Source organism: Brassica rapa, chromosome A04 (genome assembly GCF_000309985.2).
Source record: "Brassica rapa cultivar Chiifu-401-42 chromosome A04, CAAS_Brap_v3.01, whole genome shotgun sequence".
NCBI classification, from domain to species: Eukaryota; Viridiplantae; Streptophyta; class Magnoliopsida; order Brassicales; family Brassicaceae; genus Brassica; species Brassica rapa.
In genome coordinates, this window is record NC_024798.2 from 8,400,621 (window position 1) to 8,406,620 (window position 6,000).

The following is a 6,000-nucleotide window of genomic DNA, read 5'->3' on the forward strand; positions in this document are numbered from 1 at the left end:
ATCTTAAGGACTGTACCATGCAATAATGTGATCATTCTAATCTATTTTCAGACTCGATCTACCCTAAATTCCAAGTGGACTTCAAACAAACCAACTCACAGTGTTCTATGCCGATAAGCAGTTGGTTGATCAGAGATGACTTGGCAAAAACCCAATGGACGACCTGACTGGGCTGGACTGGACTGGAGTGGACTGATCTAGACTTGGACATAACCTCGGCTTGATCATGAAGAAACTGACAGGCGTTGACGGACTGATCTGGACTCGGGCAGAACCTTCTTTAGCTTCTGGACAGTTCTTCGGACTTCTCGATAGATTATCGAACTTCAGAACTTCGACTGATTTAAACCCGTGGAACTGAACTAAATCTCGACTGCACCTCCGCTTGATCATCAAAGAATATGGATGGCTTAGACGGATTGATTTGGACAGAGTTTCCGCATCACAATCGTAGAGAATCATCGATTGGATGAAACTGGCCTTCTCGGTAGAATAACGGTTTTCAGAATCAACCATACTCTTAAATCGACCATTTTCTTTCTCTCTCTCTATCTAGCCATATTTTGGAGTTCTTTTGGAGTAGAATGGGATGTCTGAAACTGAAGGAGCATGGTTATTAAGGTGAGGCCACACGAGCGACTTTTTGTCAGCCCGAATGCTTCTGGTCGCATGTGCGGCGACACACGGCTCACACATGGCGTGAGGCATGTCTCATACACATGCAGAAGGATACCACTCTCGTCCAGATGGCTTGCTGCATGGCTGGAGCGCATGCGTCGCGACACACCGCCCGCTACATGTCGATCAACAATCTCCAGTTGCAGGTATGGTGACATCACGTGCTTCGACATGTCAATCTGCATGCTCGTGCTTCATGCACGGTGATACCTCGAGCTTCTGTAGACAGATAGCTTATCAGATGATTGTCACCACGTTCTGATGCCATGCAACAAGACACCTCAAGCTTCTCGGTTCATTTGCCTGTTTCGGTCATTCCGGCAAATTTTTGACCCGCGATCAATCCCAAATATTTTTCTGCTCCTGTTCCGATATGATGAATATTTTTAGTAAAGTCGAAATGAATTCTGACCTTGAAGGATATATTTCCTGAGCTCTGGCTTCCTCGAAAAATTTAATAATACTGAAATTAGGACTCTTGCCCAACTTCGGGTTTTCCCGTCGTGCTTCAATCTCCTCGTGCTTACTTCCCGTTCTGCTTAATTCTCATCCTGCTTTTATGTCTCCGAAATAATATTTTACTGATACGAAGTTTTGTAGAAAGCTTAGTGCTTAAGAAACATCGTGCTTCTAAAACGTCGAGCTTCTAAAACGTCGTGCTTCCAAAAATGTTGTGCTTCCAAAACGTCCTTCTGATCAATCTAACACAGTTTTTAACCATGGTCGAGAAGCTTATTCGACTCATGGTTCATTCACGATCAATTCTTCGACTACCTCGTACTTCAAAACTTCTCGATCGATCCTTATTACCCGCGACTCGACCACCAAGTTGATGCTCGACCAATCTTCTATCAAAACTCAACATTCTTCATTATATTTTAATTCCCAAAAGCTCGGTTCCAAATTCCGACTTTGTCGATTTCGACCATTTTACCCGTTCGGGAGGGTTACTACAATACCTATGTCATGTCCATCAATGATATGTGTAATACTCTCTGTCAGGTCCCTCTTAATGAGGAAAGAGCTTATATAACATCGTTTTGACTGTAATCATCGTCTTTTGGATCATCTCCATCCACTCTCGACGGCTATAACTCCAGCCTCCTTCTTGGCTATTTTTTTCTGTAATGGCTTATTTATGTTTTTTTTCAAAATTGTTCAAATAACACCTATATGGATGTTATGTTACGTGATATATTTTTAACTACAAACTAGAATTTGATCCGCGCTTGGAAACCGTGGGATCCGTTTTTGATTTAATAATAGAAATAATATTTACAAAGTCTATTTATTTAACCATTTTATTTAACTTTTAAGTATATTTTTTAATTATTTAAATTTAAAATGGGATAGTTATATAAGTTTTTATTTTTTTAAAAAAATAGCTATACTTATGGTTAAAATATATATATATATATCCTGAAAGGATGCATATACGTTTATTAATATGGTAGATAAAAATGAATTTTTTTTTTGGAATGTTTAATAGATTTCAGTTATTAGTATTGGTTAATATATGGAGGTATATTTTCTGAATGCTTTGATATTACAAAAATTAAAATTTATATTTTCATAACTTTTGTTTTACTCACGACAATGAATCATAATTCAAAAGCGAGGTTTGTAGCAATGAACAAAACATTGACATGTCTCTGTAGCTGAAACTAACAAATAATAGGTGTGGGCATATTAACCTAAACCCGAACCTGAATCCGAATCCGAAACGACCCGAAAAACCCGAACCGAAAACCGAACTGAAGTTAAAAAAAAAAAACCGAACTGAAGTTAAAAATTGATCGCATTATTACTCTTTCATAGTTTCAACAATTAGTTACTATAAATAATTATTTCTAATATTATGTAGATTATTTGGAAATTGGTAATTGAATTATCTTTTCCTTTTAGATATAATTATAATAAATAAAATTAAAAATCATCTGCCAATCAAATTATAACAATTTGAAGAGTTCATTTATGATCAATACGTAATAGAAATCACTTATGTGACTTCTCAATCAATATATAGTAGGATTTATATTTTTATAAATCATTTATAACATTATATAAATAATTTTAAAATTCTGATAAATTTATTATGTAAACAACGATAAATAATTTAAAAATAATATTAATAAACATGTTTGGATTTGTAATATTTAAAATAGTTATTATATAATTATATTCAAATACAATTCATCAAGTAGAGTATAAAACTATTAAAATTATCTTATATTAAAATTCGTTCATTATATTTTATAGTTTATAAATATTATAATTAATAAATAAAATATTATTAATCTTTCTATAACTTCGAGAATTAGTTGCCATAAATTGTTATTTGTAATATTCTTTAGATTATATGGCAAGTGATGTTAAATGTTTTTAGACTTACCTTAAATTTTTAGATCTAATTTAAATAAATAAAAATTAAAAATAATCGACCAATCAAATCATAACAATTTTTTTGAAACTTTACCTATGAACGACATGTCACCATATCTCACTAAAGTGACTTCTCATTTAATATATAGGAGGATGAGCTAAAGGTTATTTATCTATAATGCTCCGCAAATAATAAAAGAGGATGATTGTGATAAATTAATAGTTTTAACTCAATGGCATATGTCGTAAATATTAAAGAAAACTCAGTGTCAAATACTAATTGTAGTTCAGTTTTAATAGATTAGATGAAAGCAAAATATCAAAAAAAAATTCCTAAATATTATTTATAGTAACAGTGGATTTGATCTACATTTTACAAACTGTTAATAGAATAACAAGGGATTACAAGTGATTTTCAATAACTTTGCACAAATCTCAAATAACACTTGATTTGGAAAGTGTTTTTAAAATCATTGGTTGAATAACAACAGATTTTAACAAAATCATAAACTCTCTTAAAACTCTTGTTTCAATACACCCTAAGAGATTTTATCTAAAATCTCATGATGTTTATTTTGATTTTCATCTAGAGAAAAATGAAATTTCTAATAGAAGCCAAGTGAGTTAATTGTTTTTTGATTTAGTTTTTATGAATAAGGAAGATTTTCTGTGAACGATGAATGATTGATTGATACTTATATTTATGTCAAATGTTTAACTGTTTAGATTTATAAGAATCAGTTGTTTATATATAAAAATTTTGGAGGTATTTAAATAATATTAAGGTTATAAATTTATAATGTTCAAAGGAAAATTGCATAAAATTAAACATATATTTTTTGTAGAAATAAGGAAATGTATAACTATAAAAATATATAATCATATAGTTTCATTTTTAAAGAAAGAAGATATTTTATTTTTAATATTCTAAATTTTTTTAAATATAAATAAAAAGTGTATAAATTGGAATTTATATATTTAAAAGGAAAATTCGTTTTTATTAAATGAAATGTGTCAAAGATATTAAAATATTGTACTTTAATAGTTAAAATATTTCCTTTTTGTATAAATTTCCTTTTTCTAATTTTATTAAAAGGAAAATACAAACAAAAATATTTATAGATATTGTCTTTTATATAAATTTATTTTGATAACAATTTAGTTATAAAATGAACTAGATCTCGATCCGCGCAACCGCGCGGGTTTTTGTTTTTATTTATTTTTATATAAATATTTTGTTTTCAATTCTAAATTGGTATATATTATAATATATATGTGTCTATCAATTTTTAAAACATAATAAGTTTGCTGTATATTTTTTTCATTGAATAGATTGTTTCAAACTTTCACATGTATTTGTATCTTCTTCTATATATATTTTCGGATTATTATTTCATTATTAAAATCGTAACAATATATATAAAGATTGGTAAAATATTTTTTTATTATCATATTCAAAGATATTATAACATTTCACAAATTTAGAAAGTTTTTAAAAAATTAAACTTTTCGCTTCACAGATTTATATTATCGAGTAAATAATTAAACATTTGGTTTTTGTTAAATTTTTAAATAAACGGTATAGTTTAAAATTTGTTTTAATTGGTTTATGGTTGTAAAGATTAATCATTGTTAGATAATATGATTTTTTGTAATTTAAAAAAAAATCTTTATAATTTTAAAAGTTAGCATCGACAAATATTTAAATATTTAGCATATAGAGGTATAATATTATAACATTAAATTATATATATTTAATTTATACTATTTATAAATCCAATTAATCATCTATTGTTTAAATCTAATTATTGATAGCCCAATAAAAAATTTTTGTATGCCCAAAATTTAAATGATAAGATTAGATATTAAATGTAACATAATTTTTTAGGAATAAGTCCATTAGATCCATTTTTAAAAAAATCACACATGAATCAAGGTTGTGACTTCTTTTTAATATATAAGATGTAGCAATAAAAGAAAATAAAATATTAATAATATCAATTATAATAACAAACTCAATTCATTAAGGGTATAAATGTAATAAACCATCATAAAAATTAACGTGAGTGCAACACGTAAAAATTGACTTCTTAAATAATATTATAGAGATATATATATATATTTTATAATACAAAATGGGGGGGGGGAGGAAAAAAAAATTGTAGAAAATTTCTACGAAACTATCTTATTATATAGACCTTGGTTCTTCAAAGTTGCTAATTAACATGATCGCGACACATAGCAATTATATATTTAAGATTGTGACATGTGTTAATCTATCTCATAATTAAAAATATATATACTAAGATATTAACAAAAACGAATATTAAAAATCTTATTATATATATTATTTATTGTTGAGGAATGGGAAGTAAGTGGACCATAAGTTATTTTAAAGAGATAAGACACAAACATAAACCGGATTTTTTATTTTTAGCAGAAACAAAACAAGATTCAGAGTTTGTTCAAAACTTTCAATCACATATGGGTTATGATAATCTGGTCATAGTGGACCCCGTGGGGCGAAGTGGAGGATTGGCACTTTTTTACAATAATGAATATCAGGTCAAGGTATTATATTCTAGTAACCGAATGATTGATGTGGAGGCGGAGGCTCTTGGAAAAACGGTTTATCTTACTTTTGTATATGGGGATCCAGTACAAAAGATGAGGGAACATGTGTGGGAACGTCTAACTAGATATGGACTATCGCGATCTGAACCCTGGTTCATCATTGGTGACCTTAATGAAATTACAGGTAACCATGAAAAAGATGGAGGATCTTTGAGGAATGCGGATTCGTTTGTTCCTTTTAATAATATGATAAGAAATAGTGGTTTACTAGAATTTCCGGCTCGGGGAAATAAAATGTCATGGCAAGGAAGAAGAGGAAAAGGGAAAGGGGCAGTGTTGGTTCGATGTCGATTAGATCGTGCCTTA